We start from the raw sequence: 18,495 nt of genomic DNA on the forward strand, positions 1-18,495 counted from the left end.
TGGCCAGCTGGTTTGCTCTTGTTGCCGTTGAGAGTGATGTGAAATATCATTGCGCCCATTCCTTTCTGCGTAATAAGACACGAGGCATGCGTGTTCATTTTTCCGCTGTGTAGAATGGTACATGTATATTTGACTGTTCTTCATAGCAGATTCGTATTTGAAGCAGGAAATCTGCTTCTTCCTAGCGTTGCCTGAATGTTTTCTTGGAGGATGAAAATTCGTGTAAACCTTGAGAGGTATAACCCTGGGAAAAAGGACTATATACATGTCTCACCGTTCACCCTTTCTTGTCTCAAGGCATTGACAAATAAGACACATTCTAGAACTAATGTGGATCATTCGGCTTGAATAATGGTTCGGTTAAATTGCGTTAGATAGCTAACTCCGTTACAGGAAGCGCTTTGCCAAGAACCTTACTGTTTGCCGTCGGTTATAGTTTATATGGTATTTGTTTATGGTTTGCCATTATAACTTAAACATACCACAAAGAAACACAACACCGCAGCGTTTTACTCTTACACCAATCTGTAGTAAACTAAATGTCAATTTATTGATGCGTGTGTGTGTTTTTTCCCGTTCGGTTTAGGTCTCGGAGATCCTGTACCATGGGGAGGTATGCAGTCATAGCCTTTGTATTTCATCTTGGTTTCATTATTGTTGTCGCTGCTCTTTTTGTCCAGCTGTTGTGTTCTTGTAGCTGTTGAGAGCAATTAATAGCCTTATGTGTTGCTGTTGTTGTTTCCGGTGAGAGTGGTACACCCTTCAGATTTGTTAATCACGGCTATGATTACAGACTGAATTGGACGACACGGTCCTGTTACCAATTAATCAAAACTATGACAAAATTTCAGAAACGAACAGACCATCGATTAAACGCTAAACGATAAACGTCGTTAGGAATGCTAAAAAACACAGCAGTTTACTCAAAGTGCACCACAACAGCGCGCGCAAAATGACGCGTACTATCCAATTACAAGCATGGTGCATACACTGTCCAATTAATACTCAAATCGGGCTGCTGATAGCCAATCACGTTCGAGAATTTTGTTATAGTTTTGATTATGATAATAATAATAACTTTATTTACGTGTCAATGAAATTTAGCATTGCTGCTAATTGGGGACACCTAAAAAGAGTTATAGTTACAATGAATGCTGCTGTATGATCTTGCATATGAAGTCAGATCTGAAAGCAATGAACAAGCAAATAACACTCCAAGACTGTGCACTCAGGCTCAGAGGATAAAACAACTTGGAAATTACATGTAAAAGGCTAACTACCATGAAACTTCTTATTTGATATTCTCGCCTTATGTGATTAAAACACGTTCATCTTAGTTAGTAGATACAGATGCCTGTTTGGCTGGGCCTTCAGATGCATAAAAAACTGTTGAGGCCGACTAGCGGCCGAACCTGATAAACTGAAATTGATCTAGGTCTGTTATAAGCTGACACTGGTTCAGGGTCGAACTGTGCACAGTTGGTCTGACTGTGTCGAATCACGTGACTCAGTCGCACATGGTTTGTCTTTGAAAGAGGTTCGTGTCGGGCGGATTACTTTTACAGTGTTGTTTTTTGCTGCAGTTTTGTACTTTTCCCGTCGAAACCGTACAGAACATTTTTTTGCCGTAGGCGTAGATCAAGTTGACAAGCCGTGGAGATGTCTGTACGTCGAGCATGGCGATTAAAGCTTTGAGTTTTTACGACTACGTGTTGAAAATATTCTGTGAATTGTCCCGAACAGAAACAAATACAGGAGGTTTCAGTGTAAGTGCTAAAGGCGTCATTACCGAGGTAAGTGTGCCATAATCACAACTGACACGGTTTGGCCAAGACTTAATACATGCGTACAAACAATCATCCATCTAGTCGCAGCCATGCAAAGCTGTGTCAATTTTTTGTAGAAAAACATAGCACCTAGCTAGCACCAGGTAGCTGGGCAGGGCTTTGAAGAAACGCTGACCAACCGGAAGGGCGGAAGGACGAAATGACGGACGCACGACCTACTAAGCGACCGACCGACTGACTGGATTACTGTACGTCGGACTGTTTACCGACTTTCTCTAATTCCTTTACTCGCTAACTTAATATATCAATAGATTGATCAATTGATGTACTTTTAATGTTTCATGTAGGAAGAGGTAGAGATGAGCCAGTGAGCACCAACTACAATCCTCGGACCACATAGATATCCAAGAAATTTAAGTGGCAGTCCCGCTAAAAGCGGTCCACTCGACTTCAGGACCAAAAATAATTTTCCTTCATTTTTTGTCAGTGAAAAGGGTTTGACACACATATATAAAAAGGTAATTTATTATTTTCCAATTCTTTATTTTTGCTTTGCTACGAGCCAAATTGAATTTTGGCCGAACTGAGGTCGCCGACCGTGATCAGAAAGGTAAAATTCAACGATTTTGTGAAGCGTGCTACGTCGCCTAAAATGAAGCTCACGAAATTTCGTTTTCATACGAATTTTAAGGTACATTCAGTACTTTGACTGACGAAATATCGAAACTTTTCGAAAAATTCTAAGCTTACCAGCGAGACTGGAAGACACCCTACTCCGAGACCCTTGATCACTTACTAAAATTTAGCCAAATTTGACGGGGAAAATCTCAAAAGTTGGGTCTAAATGAAGCCTAAAAAGCACATCACAGTAAATTTCATACCTTAATAAACCGTTCTATAAGTTCAAACCGGTGGGTATCTCCTTGTATTGCACGTGAGAACAGATTAAAATCTGCCCCAGTCAGTGTGTTTACGTAGCCATCGCTCGTGTCAAAGCTCATTTGTATAACCCTAGCACCCCGGTGAAAATACATCTTCCGTTCAGGTTCGTTTGTTGACCTTCTGAGTAGTGGCAAATAGCTTCCTTTAATACTTGTGTACACTCTAGATCCAGTTTTGAGGTGAAGGTTGCGTTAAAGTTGATCAATTCTCAAGACTTGCGAGACTCCAAAAGTAAGTAATGGCGCCGGTCTGCACAAATTAACCGTAGCCGTCGTCCTGACCCTTCAATAAATTCTGCCGCAGAGGTAGCACTAGGAGAAGAAGAAAATCGTAAGTTTTCATTTACCGTTTAATGGCAACTGAATCCTGTATTACTGCCAATACAGAGAGCTTGACGGCTATATGGCCGAATTTGAAAAACAACAACAACAACGAACACTTGCCGGTTGCATCGCTGCGAAATGAACCTGAATGAACACGACACGCTTGAATGGAACTGTGTTTTGCGATGAATGATGGGCCTTACTTCTGTTTTATGCTTGATGCTTGTCTTTTAGTATCCTGCACAGCGCATGAAATAAACTTCGGGATCCGTTTATCGGGCCGTTTATACAACGAAAAATGCACCGGCCTCGTCAAAATGTCACACAAGTTGTAACGTGACAAATTACCCGGGAGGGGGATACTTCCTTATATGGGCTATATAGGTATCTGTATGTGAGGCCCCAAAGGGTAGGGTTTTTCAGCTGTTTGGGTCACAAATAGGGTAGCCATTTTGGCCATTTTGGTTATCAATTGGGTATGGTTTTAGCACTCTAGTTTTGAATTGGGTATGTTTCTTAGCAGGAGCTACTTTTTCATCATTATCAATAAGACCTTCAACAAAAGCCCTTCATAACGTATGTTTAGGGCAACTGTGTCAGCCGCAACGGTCATTAAATAGGCTATCGAATTTTTAGTCAGGTTATATATCAGGTAGCAAAAAACGCAGATTTTGGTCATAAAGAGGGTAAGGGTTTTGGGAAGGGGGCCGCACACCCCCACTCAACTTTTCTGGAAGTACCGCCCCCCCCCCCCGCCCCCCCCCCCCCCCCTTTGGCCAATTACCAGGGGCCGAGGGCAAATCCCCTACCCCGCGCGCGCCGATCATTAGATTTGGCAAGATTTTCTCGTTTCAATATTGATAATGAAAAGGCCACCCATTAATTATTTGGACTAGTGCAATCTTTTCAGTATGACCGAACGACGACAATCATTGCACCTTTTCAATTTTTATCTACCTTTCCTCGGAAAATATAAGGAGTTGCTAATACATGAGGGCGGGAGAAGCAGACATGGACCTAAAATTCACTTTTCCTTTCCCGTTATCAGCTGCTCGTTTTTCATAGAAAACACAATGGAAGAAAATCAAAAGATGGGACCAAGAAACCTTCCAAAAAAACGTCCATATCGAAGCGCGTGCAGATGTTGAGAGGCCGATTTCTCACTGTGTGTTTATAGGACTACTACCCTTCCCATTTTTTCTGACGACATCGGAATTATTGGCCATAAAAATAGTTTGTCTTTGATTTCTCCGCCTCGCGATACATATGGTTAAGTAATAGGACATGCACTCTTACTGGTATGGGACTCAAGCGAGGGTGTAGACTTTGAACGTAATTGTCCTAAAATGCGATAGGCTTTTATTAAAGGTGTTATATCGCGTCCGGCATACATCAAGTGTTACATCCTCATGGTGTCTGTAGAAATCAGAATAGCCGAGAAAAAATACATCTTTGATAACATTTCTACAGATATCATGTATCGCGACCATTAACATACCTGAATCAAAAGTATTGTTAATACAGACTTATATTCATAACTATCACTGAATAGGACCTAGCAGCCCGTAGTTCAGCCCACACCACTGGCCGTACAGTTTTTTTACAACAGAAAAGGCTTGTGTGACAGTTACACTGTGACTTGTCGACGCTGTACTGAGATTGACGAGCTACTGAATCTATTTATAACATTCTTTCACCATGTCCTCTTTAGCTTACAAGTTCATTAAAGAAGACTTCCGCTCTCTGGCTTTGAGGGGAATTTCAAAATGATCTCACATGGCCTTGAGCATCGTGATATTGAATCCCATGGTCGGAGCTTATCGTTTAAAATCAAGGGCCCCTGCTCAGGGATGGAGGAGCGTATTTTGAATTGGTGAGGGTTAGGGGGGGGGGCTTACAAGCGAGCGCCATAGGCGCTTACTTGTAGAGGGTCTGGAAATATTTGTAAAATTATTCTTTCAAGTATTTTTTCCTTGAAATTGGGGTGGGTAAAGCCCCCTGCCAGCTCCCCCGGCTCCGACGTCCCTGCTGCTGTTGAAAGAAGTGGATAATTATACCCCATTTATGACCAAAACGGCTGAAAAACCAGACCCTGTGGGACCGCCCATACCTACATGGCCCATATAAGGGAGTACTTCCCGGGCACCAACGCTTGAGTCCCATACCAGTAAGAGTGCATGTCCCATTACTTAAATATACGTTTCGCGAGGCGGAGAAATCAAAGACAAACTATTTTATGGCCAATAAATCTGATGTCGTCAGAAAAAATGGGAAGGGTAGTAGTCCTATAAACACAAAGTGAGAAATCGGCCTCTCAACATCTGCGCGCGCTTCGATATGGACGTTTTTTTTTTTTGAAAGGTTTCTTGGTCCCATCCTTTGATTTTCTTCTATTGTGTTTTCTATGAAAAACGAACGGCTGATAATGGGAAAGGAAAAGTGAATTTTAGGTCCATGTCAGCTTCTCCCGCCCTCATATATTAGCAACTCCTTATATTTTCCGAGGAAAGGTAGATAAAAATTGAAAAGGTGCAATGATTGTCGTCGTTCGGTCATACTGAAAAGATTGCACTAGTCCAAATAATTAATGGGTGGCCTTTTCATTATCAATATTGAAATGAGAAAATCTTGCCAAATCTAATGATCGGCGCGCGCGGGGTAGTGGATTTGCCCTCGGCCCCTGGTAATTGGCCAAAGGGTGGGGGGGGGGGACGGGGGGAGGGCGGTACTTCCAGAAAAGTTGAGTGGGGGTGTGCGGTCCCCTTCCCAAAACCCTTACCCTCTGTATGACCAAAATCTGCGTTTTTTGCTACCTGATATATAACCTGACTAAAAATTCGATAGCCTATTTAATGACCGTTGCGGCTGACACAGTTGCCCTAAACATACGTTATGAAGGGCCTTTGTTGAAGGTCTTATTGATAATGATGAAAAAGTAGCTTCTGCTAAGAAATATACCCAATTCAAAACTAGAGTGCTAAAACTATACCCAATTGATAACCAAAATGGCCAAAATGGCTACCCTATTTGTGACCCAAACGGCTGAAAAACCCTACCCTTTGGGGCCTCACATGCAGATACCTATATAGCCCATATAAGGGAGTATCCCCCTCCCGGGTAATTTGCACGTTACAACTTGTGTGACATTTTGACGAAGCCGGTGCAGCCGGCTTTCGTTGTATAAACGGCCCGATAAACGGATCTCGAAGTTTATTTCATGCGCTGTGCAGGATACTAAAAGACAAGCATCAAGCATAAAACAGAAGTAAAGCCCATCATTCATCGCAAAACATAGTTCCATTCGAGCATGTCGTGTTCATTCAGGTTCATTTCGCAGCGATACAACCGGCAAGTGTTCGTTGTTGTTGTTTTTCAAATTCGGCCGTATAGCCGTCAAGCTGTCAGTATTGGCAGTAGTACAGGATTCAGTTGCCATTAAACTGTAAATGAAAACTTACGATTTTTTTCTTCTCCTAGTGCTACCTCTGCGGCAGAATTTATTGAAGGGTCAGGACGACGGCTACGGTTAATTTGTGCAGACCGGCGCCATTATTTACTTTTTGAGTCTCGCAAGTCTTGAGAATGGATCAACTTTAACGCAACCTTCACCTCAAAACTGGATCCAGAGTGTACACAAGTATTAAAGGAAGCTATTTGCCACTACTCAGAAGGTCAACAAACGAACCTGAACGGAAGAAGACGTAGTTTCACCGGGTGCTAGGGTTATACAAATGAACTTTGACACGAGCGATGGCTATGTAAACACACTGACTGTGGCAGATTTGAATCTGTTCCCGCGTGCAATACAAGGAGATACCCACCGGTTTGAACTTATAGAACGGTTTATTAAGGTATGAAATTTACTGTGATGTGCTTTTTAGGCTTCATTTAGACCCAACTTTTGAGATTTTCCCCGTCAAATTTGGCTAAATTTTAGTAGATGCAAGGCCCTCGGAGTAGGGTGTCTTCCAGCCTCGCTGGTAAGCTTAGAATTTTTCGAAAAGTTTCGATATTTCGTCAGTCAAAGTACTGAATGTACCTTAAAATTCGTATGAAAACGAAATTTCGTGAGCTGCATTTTAGGCGACGTAGCACGCTTCACAAAATCGTTGAATTTTACCTTTCTGATCACGGTCGGCGACCTCAGTTCGGCCAAAATTCAATTTTTGCTCGTAGCAAAGCAAAAATAAAGAATTGGAAAAGAACAGATTGCTTTTTTATATATATGTGTCAAACCCTTTTCACTGACAAAAAATGAAGGAAAATTATTTTTGGTCCCGAGGTCGAGTGGACCGCTTTTAGCGGGACTGCCACTTAAGTGAGTTTAGCGTTCTAAATGTAGTGCAGACCAGATGCCGACACCATAGAGACACGCAACAGTTTCCATATTATCCGGGTATCGGTAATCTTCCTCTCAGAACTTAGGTCAAGAATACGTGGTTTATCGATAACAAGAATGCAATTTAAGAGTAACAGCACAATTTTTGATACCTTAAAATAATACCAACATGTTCACCAATGATTGAAAAGTTCTTTGATACCAGAAGTGTTGCATCAACGGATAAAGAGTAGTTATAACGACCCGTCAAAATCTGCCTCTTGAAAAGTGCTGGACACTGTATGTTTTGAGCCAGCTTAAGGTGGCTTACAAAAGGTTCTCCAAGACTCAGTAGCGCTTGTTATGACTGCCTGCCGAAAGTAAGCATTGCTTGCGCGGGCAAAAATGATGCAAGTGAACCAAAGACACGGAAACAACTTCCGCACTTAATTGAAACGCGTTAAAACACTTTGGTAGGACGTAGTGACGAATTCAAATATCTTCAAACATGTGTTTAAGCCTAGGACCAATAAAATATGACAAAAAGATCAATAAAAAAAAACCGTTAAAGAGTTTTAATTTATTGTTGCTTTTTCGCACGTGATACATGAGCGTCACATGACGCGCGCGCTTACATAAGAGCCATGCGGAGTTCGATTCCCTTATAGGGGTGAATATTGTGTTCAGAACCAAAATATTAAAACAAGAACATCTGCAACACCGATTTTGACCCATGCATGATCACTTGTAATTCTGGGAAGCGCCTCGCATGGGTACTCTCGTCCAGTTCGCTATTTCCCTTTTGGGAATTATTATCTTCTCTTTCTTCTTTTTTGGTTTTTGTCTTTATTTATTTATTTTTTGTTTTGTTTTTGTGTTTTGGTTTTTTTTAACTACATTCCGAATAAACTTTATTAAACAGATTATTATTATTATTATTATTATTATTATTATTATTATTATTATCTCAAAGCCAGATAAAGAGGCAAGCGTGAAAGAAGTGTTCAAGGACACGGCTGTCAATGTGACGGTAGAGGGACAAAAACATCTGGGTGCGGTGATAGGTTCACGGGAATATCTAGAGGAATACATTAGCGAGAAGGTGACCAACTGGGTCAGCGAGATTACCAAGCTGGCAGAGTTTGCTCTTTCTCAGCCTCAAGCGTGTTATGCTGCTTACACCTTTGGCCTCAAGCACCGATGGACCTATTTTTTGAGAACTTTGCCTGATATTCAAGAATTATTGGAGCCTTTGGGGGCTTGGCATGACAAACCCTTGTCTTGATGCAAATCTTGAGCAATCCTCCTCCGTCAGTTACCATCCCGCTGGTCCAACAGATCGTGGCTCAATCCCATCAGATGCCGGACGATTCTTTGGTCAAGCCATTACAACAGGCAATGAGGAGTGAGAGAGCAACGGTGCTCCAACACAGGGCAGAACATATCAGAGGGATAGCCCCACAGAAAGTCCAACGGGCACTTGATCTTGTTGCGGAAAAAGGGTCATCTGTTTGGCTGACGGTACTCCCCCTTCGTGAAATGGGTTTCAATCTAAATAAGAGAGAGCTAAAAAAAAAAACTACAGTTAATTCTGGGAAACAGCGCAACCTACAGATTATTCACTAATCTGCTAGCAGATCAGTGAATAATCTGTAGGTTGCGCGCGCCATGCATGATTTTCAAGAGTAACGTCAAGTTCACGGACAGCGAACTAAGAACATGGCTTGTCGAAAATAAACTGTGTTCGGTGCGATAATGCGTTATTTTCTTTAAATCAGTGTATAAGAAAACAATGATTAGATTCGGTTTTTGTGATATCCGAAATAATCAAGGGCTCGGTTAGTGTTATCAGCTTCACTTACCTCCACCTTGATTATTCCGGATATCACAAAAACCTCAACCAATAAATTGTTTATAATCCAACTTGCATGGCATCCGCGTTGGATTACATTGTAATGCAAATAAAAAAAGCTAAGCATTAAACTTAAAGGGCTATTGGGCTGAATTGTATGCACCAAATAAATCAACGTGTGAGAAGAACAGAGAAAGGGTTTTTCTGTATTGAACCCATTCCTCGTGTGTGCGGCCCCACGCATGCTATATCGAAAACCGTGGGAAAGAACGCAAAACAAGTAAGCGTGCGAGCGTGACTGTGAGCGTGACGTGCGAGCGATGAATGGCAATGCCGCGAGCCGCTAGCAGCCGTCTTCCGATGTCCGCGCTACTAGCGGCTCGCGGCATCGTTGCTCGCGCGTCACGCTCACAGTCATGAGTCACGCTCGCGCGCTTACTTGTTTTGCGTTCTTCCCCATGGATTTTCGAGGACGAGAGAGACTGCTCGCAGTCTAGGTGATGTGATAATGAAAACGAAAATTGAGCCTTAATTCATGGGCAGATTTCAGGGGAACTTAAGAGGCCACCCCTTCCCCCTCCCCCACGACTTTTTTCTATCTAGATCTCTTCGAACGTTCGTTGCACAAATCGTCCCATGTTGGGTCGCCGTTCACGTAGCCCTGCGCCCATTCTCGTCCCCAGTGACCAAAAGAAACGGAGGCTCTGGGGACGAGAATGCCCTGCGCCTGCACTCAGCGGATTTTCCCCTTTCGAGAGGGGCCGAGGAACACTGGGAACAAGACATTAATTCGCCGCTCGTGGCAAGTATATAACCCTGCAAAACACGTCGGATTTAACTATTTTGATCTGAGTTTTTAGGTTTCAAGTGATTTTTCCTTTTTATTAGGTATCGGAAAAATTAACGCTCAGTTATAAGCATGTCAGATCATAAGCAACGTGTTCACGAAAGGTCTAACAAGATCCGCAACAGAAAAATTCGAAGTTGAACGCCATGAAATGTTGACACAAGAATAGGTACTTTCTTGAAAAGATTAAGAGGTAAGCCATCTGATATTTTTCATTGTTGATAGTGGTAGGCTTTAGGGTTGATTACAATGTTACAGTGTAAGTAGGCTTATTTTACACTAGATTTTTGATTCGGTCAGTGTAAAACGCTGACTGCGGACTGCAAACTACAGACTAAAATGTAGACTGACCATTGAGTCCTAAGCGAAAACAGGCTAACTAGAGGCTAACCTAAATGATGTCCAGGCCAACTGGAGTGATATTCAGTCTAACCGGAGCGCGACTCAGCTGACCGGAGCACAGTCTTTCACTGCAATTAGCCTGAATAATCATGTTTAAGACCAGCGCCTGATACTATTATTATAAAACGATATGTACTTATGGAGTCTGTAGTCTGCAGTCTGTATTTTACTCTCAGTCTGCATTTTACCCCGGTTTGCAGTCCACAGTCTGCGTTTTACACTGAGGATTTTCAATTTGATTGCCAGCAAAGTGGAAGTGAAATCGGAACATCTTTGTACATTACTAAATTACATAGGCCATCAAGGAATATTCGACCGTACAGGCCCTTTCATAAAATAACCACAGAATCATTTAAATATATAGAACAGCTAAACTGTTGGAATTTTGTAAGCAGTATCATCAGTACAGAGTAAATGATGCAGTGCATAAATTAGTATCTTTAAAACATAAAGGAAAAAGAATCTACTCCCATATACAATGTACTTAAATGTTGGGTGTTAAAGTTCAAAATATCATAGGTAATCAAATTTCTGTAGGTCCCAGGTTAGAATCTAGTTGTAGTTTATAACAAATTAGGTGGCTATTATGTTAGTTACAGTAATTAAATGGAATAATTTTGAATAATTAATTTGTTTATTTATTTATGTCCATTTATATTCTGTTTGCAGAATGCTAAAATGGATACAATTTATTGGTTCTATTTGACAAACAAATCATACAAGAGGCATGCAGGTTGTGGTTTCACTAGATAGTACAACGGTAACCAGAGTTGTGGGAATATCGTTCCAGATTTGTACTATCCTTGTCAGCAAAAGCTTATACTAAGTATGTGTTGCTTGACTAAAACAATAATAAGGCTTAATCATTCTGTGATCATTGCAGGCTTTGTTAAATTTACTTTCTAGACTGTTCTTCGTTTTTGGACTATTTGTATTTTGGCCAATGTACTATAATGTGTTGTCCCTAAAAAGGCCAACCACTGTTATAAAATTGTACAATTGAAGTGCATGGTACCTTTGCAGTTATTGGAGAGCAAACTGAGTTGCTAGTTTAACCAAAGATGATACCAAAGTTAGCGAAACCACCAAAATTTTAAATTTTTATTCATCCCTATTTATAGCTGTGTCAAATTAACCATCGCTTTACTTGAGTAACTGTAAGCGTCAGGGGATTCTTGTTTTTCAAAATCCCACAAACTATTAAAATACTGGATGTGGTTCTTGATACAAAAGGATAGCAATTATGTGGACTTTCAGTAATATATAAAGACAGAGTGTTTATCCTGGGACAAAGCAAAAACCAAAACTATACATGAATTTATAGTTCCAAGACCTATGCAATACATCCTTGTTCTGTGGTTTATGTGGTTTGAGATCTCACTTGTGATTGGTTATTACACAATAAACATTCCAGGCATATTTTAGGTGTTCACGGTTTTGTGAGTTTGACTGTAATAGTATTTCTTTAAAAAATAGTGTTTCCTGCATTTTAAGAATACATAATTGGGAAACTTTGCTTGAACCCCTAACAAGTAAGCTGTTAGTGGTATTTCTGTCTTATGTAGTTTTGACTTGCAGGAGTCACAACCAGAAAGTACAACATAAAAGATTTTCAATTGTTTACTCACATCACTCCTCTCCTATTGGCAAGCAAGCTTAAAATGCATAGGGCTGTTTGTACTTCAAGCATCAATTTTCAGGGTAGTTAATTTTTCAGACATTCTGAGGTGTCACCCATTATATTTAGGACATTCATATGAAGTGGGAGAAGTTGTGTATATCCACCTGTAGATTTGATCATTGACAAAAGAGCATGCATTTTCAATGTAATGGAAATTTTGATCATGTAACAAAACTGTCTCCTGTGCTTGGTGACATTCTTATTGCCTCCTTAAGCAGAAAGACAGCATTATAATTAATCATTATATCCTTTGTTTAGTCAGTTCCTAAATCTCTACCATATCTCCCCAAAAATATCAAAAGTTAATAGATAAGTGTACCCTTGTGTAAAGTTGGAGATTTTTGTATCTAACTTGAAGATACAATTAGTGCTCTTCACTTCTGCTGGAACGGTTTGCACCATCTCGCAAAGTATAACTAAGTATAAGCAGGGTGTGGAGAAATGAAAAACAATTTTTTGGCCTATCCTCTCAGTAAGCTTTAACTATGATGTACTTGTCTAAAAGTCATTCTCGCTAGCCCCAAAAAATTTAATCTCTCACAGTACTTCTGTAGTTTGAATTTCTTCAAAGAATTTCCCAAGGAACTGCTAGGCTTTGTGCTATCAGACATGACTTTCTTTGCAAGCTAATAAGTTCAGAAGCTAAAAGCTATTTTCTTGAGTCAAACAACTCCCTCATGTACATGTAGAAGGAGTTGAACTTGCTGTTTTCCCTTAACTTATAAGCCTTACAGGTAATACAGGTACTTAAATAATTAAGCTATTTAGTGAACTTCTAGGTTCTAATTTGTTTGAAATAAAATCAATATTGAGATGTTCATGCTAAAAAAACCATTCAATCTAGGACTCAAATCTTACCCAATCTGACCTCAAGGATAATCTTCATTTGCATGTGACATGATCATTTTCTAAAATCCAAAACTAAAGAGTCACCAGTTAAAGTTTTTATCCTCATCAGGCATAAGAGGGGTGTAAATTTATATCTTTTAACAACTTTTCACCTTAATAACTTACTTTGTCTGGAAACAAGCACATTTTGAATTTCAGAGTTATGGTGGTGCGTAACATGAAGCTACGGAAGCATTTGTCAAAAAATACTTACTTATCTCGTGGCTTTTAGCCTTTTTAGAAGTTAAAGTATTAGGAAAAGTGCTTAATATTTAGATGTTTGCTTGTTCAGTTCAGTTAATCAGCCACCTAGATATCCAAAGTAACTTCCAGATGTTTACATCATTTGCCTGCTGCAATGTTGGTGTACAATGGAGGTACACCAACATGGCAGTTTCATACTGGGCTCTGTAAATTTGCGCAAAATATTTCAACAAATATCTGAAGCTTGGGAAGATGCACAGCCTGTAGAGTTAAAACTTGGAAAGGTGTCTTCTTTATTTATCTCCTATAATATCACAATGTCTTGAATTTGTCCACTGAATGGTCAATTCAAATTAATTTTTGTGCGACAGTGCAAACCAAGAATACCAGCTCTAGAACTGTCTACTTTTTTCCTAATTTAATTAATTATAAGTCATTTGCTTTTATGCTTATTTAAAGTTTTCATCAGCAATGTGTATGCTTTCATGAAAGGTTAGCACAGGCATCATGTTTGTCAGTACCATAGTTGCATCTTGTGTCATTGATTGTTGAGTACTGTTTGAGAAGGATCAAGAACCATTAATTTGATGTATTTCATGTGATCTGAAGAGTTCATGCAAGTCTTCTGAGTTGTCTTGTAGGTAGGATTGTCAAAGTTTAATTAGCATGTCTCTCTTACTTGGTATCTCTCTTACTTACTTTGTATAATTGCAATCAACAAATGACACTGGAAGATCTTCCTGTCTTTGCTGGGGTGATGTCATCCACTATTGCAATAGGCCTATTAGGAAAATTATTTCAAATATGATCCTTGCAACCTTTTCATGAAATATATGATCTTGAACATGATGACACTTCAGTCTGGACTGAAAAGAAAAGAGTAACACTTTTGCAGTGTCTATGAATTGTTTGCATTCCATCCAGTGGCTTCAACGTTCTTCTCAGTTTATGTTTATTGTCCTGGTCCAAATAATTATAGACATCTTGATCTTCCATTTAGGTCTTAAACCTGTTTGCATTCCAGTTAGTGGCTTTTCTTTTGTTGTCCTCAGTCTGCATTGAATGTGCTGGTTAAAAAAAACAAAAACAAAATATAAACAAATTGGGATGTCAAGTCATCTTGGCAAACATGCATATCTGGGGTTATGCAATCCCAAGCTTCCTCTTTTTGAAAAAGTCAGTAGATCTGATCTTGTCCTTGCCTTTAGATCAGGAAGGTTATGCAGTCTTCAGTGACCATGATATAATTGTGTAGTCTAGATCTAGAATAAGGATATAGTTTAGAATCACTCTGTCATAAATGCTGTGTCTTTAGGGTTACCATGTGCCTGCATCTAAGCGATGTAGCTAATTTGACATGTAAACAACAAAAACATGTCAGGGGATATTTTATTTTGAATTTTTTTTTTCCCAAGAGTGATTTTTGTACAATCACTTCATATATTTTTTTAATCCTATTTCAAAATTGTTCTGTAGCTTTTATGTTCACTGAAATTGAATATGGCAAAATGCAGACATATTGTAATGTTTAAGCACTTTGGGTCTAGAATCTGAGTAACATATTAAATTAGCAAAAAAATTGCATTGACCTGTAGCTTTCCAAAGGTGATTTGGACACTCCCCTTAGGGGGCCTGGATAACTGGATAATTCATTTTATTTCAAAATTCTTGGTCTCATTTGATAACCAGCTCTATAAGCTTTAATTTGATATAGGGGTTTAGGTAGCTACAGTACAGTGTGAAAGGGGAGCATTACTTCTCTTGGATGCAAAACACCTCTCAAGGTATACAGTAACCATAAACCATGAACTTATTGCTTCTTTCCATTTTATGTGAAACAGTGTATGACACAGCCACCTTTATAGCAGAGCTCCCAGGGGCCGCCACCGAGCGGAGTCCCATAACTATAGAAACAGAACCACATGCACGCATACAAATAGAAAACCATAGAACTATTTTTTCATGGTCAACATGTCTAGCAGTGTGGATCATGGCAGGTGCACCCAACAAAGCTGACGCCGCGGAACATGGCGGCCACAGTTTAATCACACATGTATGATATTGGACATCCATGTCATGGTCAATTGACAGCTGTCAAAACAAGGTATCTGCTGACCAGTATTATGTGACCATATCACGGGCTCAGGTTAAGAGCTCATCAAGGTCACCTGTTTTTTAAAAAGTTGACCGCTGACAAAGTACTGGTTTTCTATTGGATCGTGGGCTCAAGCTAGGTTAACTTCTTGATCAGGGCCGGGTTGTTCAGAAGGTATACTAATGTTTTTCACTGCTTATGTTTTATGTAGTTTGAGATTATTGAAACTCAAAACAGAAGGCCAGACATTATAAACAGAAAAAAACCCTCAAAGTTGCAAAACTCATATCAAAATGCTAGGTTAGCTTACTCAGGCTTTGAGCAACCTGGCCCAGGAGCTCCACTTTTAGGCTTGGCTAAATCTAAATATTACAATGTTTACAATTGACTCAGTGGTGGCATGAATTTGTACATGTATTTTGTAACATAATCGTGCATTGCTATTTGCCTTCATGCCGTACATCCATCAATAGTTCATTTTTTTTTTCATAAAATATGCTATTAATACTGTCTACCTTTTAAAAAATACTGGAATTCTACATAGCCTTAAGACACTTCCCAAAAGTGACTGTAAAAAGATACGGCTAAAGGTATGACAGCTGTACAGTATTAAGAACAGCATACAGGAATATAATGAGATCCACTGCAACATTGCAACATTCACAATGAAAAACTTCCCCTGGCATTAATGGTAAAAATAACACTTTGTGGATGAATACTTACATGTGGGCTACCATTAATAATTTTATAATTCAACTTCAATAATTGATGTGTTGTTTTTTTCTCCACTAAGATTGTGGACTACAGGGACTGTTAACTACTGGGTGACCCCATCAAATATTATGTTCGTAAAGATGACTGCGAAATCGAAGTTCTTGCTCGCCCGGCCAAAAAAGGCGCAATTGGTCAAAATACCCTTTATAGTTTTTCGTCTAGCGCGCTTAATTTTCACGGGCCAAACTAGCCATTTAGATATGGTATACCTATAGCATAGCTCTTCCTTTAGAACCTTTTATTTGTTGAGAGATTCGTATACTAGAAGAGTTATGACCCTCTAAAATCAGTTGAAATTTTACATGTGTAAAACATGTAAAATTTACAGAAAATTTAAATTTTACATGTAGATTAAATTGCGATAGTTGTAGTTTTCAAACGGCCAAGAAGTAGACAAAACATATTTACTTCAAGATGACTTTTAGCTCAGAGGAATGATCAAAGTGTAAATTACAAACTGTGTGAATATGAAATCCAGGCAAGTTCCCTTCTTTCTGTACTGGTTTGTTGAAAATGTGCAATTTTGCATAAATTCCATCGGTCATCGTGGTTGATTGAGCGGTATTTCGAACTTTCCTAGATTTCACAAAAATGTGAAGTCGCTGGAACTTTGAAAGTATACTTCTGAAAATACTTCACCAAAAGGGTCTTTTTGACGCAATAAAAGAAAATCCGAATTTTTAGACCTGTCGTCGGATTCTCCATATTTACAGGCAGTGACCCTTAAGTAAAAGGACTCAAAATTTTACAAGAATGGCGATTTCGATTTCTTTCATGATATCCTGTCAAAAAATGAACAAACTTTTGGTGAACCCAAATCTAATGCAAGGCATCCTTGTGATCCAACGTATTTCTTACCTAAAGTACTTTTTCGAATTTCATTTGCTGTGTGGCATCTTTTTAACCAGTGCACATGTCATCTATATTGGGTGGCATTTGACAATACAATATGGTATTTAAAACAAAAGAATTTTCGATAATCAGTCAGGACAGTGTTCATTTAAATGTTCACTACCCCAATTAGATAAACTATGTCAAAGAGAAACGAAGCCACCGGTACCCATGTTGATTAATACAAGAGGAAAAAATTCGTGATTTAATATACTGCTTCTTGTGATACAACAACTGATCATATCAAAGCTATATTCGCACCAATTAGATTACACCGTCCGTTTATTGACGTTCTTTTTAAAAGTGCTTGCTGCGACAGTTCGAAATTAAATTATCGTGACTTCTTCTGTTATTAAACTATATTTATAGTGTTTTACGCATACGAAGAGGATAGTGGCATTGTTGGCAACAGAAGAAGTTATTATTAATCAAATTTACGTATAATCCTAGACTATAGATAACCACGAGAGTTGCGATCAAACAAAATTGCTTGCTATGAGTGACTTCTCTGAAGATAAACATATATTTTGTGTGAACGCTGGGTGCAATCCATTGCTTCTGGTTGTTTCCATAATGTGTTATATCGTGTAACTTTTCATTCTGGATTAAATTAAAATCCTAAAAATAAATAAATATTGCCAACTTATAGACGTTTCGTCACAAAGAGACTATATAATTATCGTTAATCCTGTCACTCATTCACACTCTTAGCAGTCATTGTCCTTTGGGTTTTAGATGACGCATTTGAATGTTCAGAAAAAAAAAAAAAAAAAAACCTTTTAAACCCTAGACGAATATTGTAAGTGAAAATAGCATGGTTAAAAATTTTTACGTTGTAAGGGCGGAATATTTGGCTGTCTACAGCCACATCGGAGAAGTATAATTCCGAACCCAAGCTTCAGTTTTCACGCAAATTCACCTAACCACTCGGTCAGGCTACCTTTAACGCTCACATCGATTTTGAGAGTGCGCGATAACAAACACTATTTTATCATTATGCGATTATTGTGTCTGAGTAATGTGAAATTCAAATGACCTGGCCACCGGGTACTTAACATGAGAGGTGGCATTTTTCGTCACAGTCATTGAAGTTAAAGTGCACCCGTAATGTACAATCATCCTTAGGACGTTTGCAATTTTTTTCTTCGTCAGTTGCCAAAATAAAACACATCATAAGATATCCTTGTTGCCACAGAAAAAAAAAAGAAAAGGCTAATGATATGGCTGCTATTTTTTTTCCTTAAAATTGTGTGATTTTTACGAGCAGAAACGTAAGGTACTAGTTAGTTGAGAAAAAAAAAATACTTCAACCAAAAGCAGAAAAAAAAAAAAAGAACTGAAACTGCTCATGCACCTCCTAAGTGACATTCGAATTATGTTTTAATTTTGAATTATGCGGCCTATGGACAGGATAAAAAAATTTTCTTGTACGTAAGTTTGGAACATAAATTCGAAAAAAATAGTTCCTTCAGAAAATCCTAATATTTGTTG

General features: G+C 39.1%; 1 long non-coding RNA gene across 1 annotated transcript; it reads left to right on the forward strand.

The window, feature by feature from the left end:
- Positions 1–9,954: 9,954 nt before the first annotated feature.
- Positions 9,955–11,890, forward strand: LOC149117221 (uncharacterized). The gene is made up of 2 exons (XR_016205597.1): positions 9,955–10,262; positions 11,141–11,890. It is a non-coding gene; the product is annotated as an uncharacterized LOC149117221 (long non-coding RNA).
- Positions 11,891–18,495: the final 6,605 nt, after the last annotated feature.

The sequence above is a fragment of the Orbicella faveolata genome, unplaced genomic scaffold, assembly GCF_042242905.1.
Source record: "Orbicella faveolata isolate gen_17 unplaced genomic scaffold, um_ofav_v1 contig_12, whole genome shotgun sequence".
In the NCBI taxonomy this organism is placed as follows: domain Eukaryota; kingdom Metazoa; phylum Cnidaria; class Anthozoa; order Scleractinia; family Merulinidae; genus Orbicella; species Orbicella faveolata.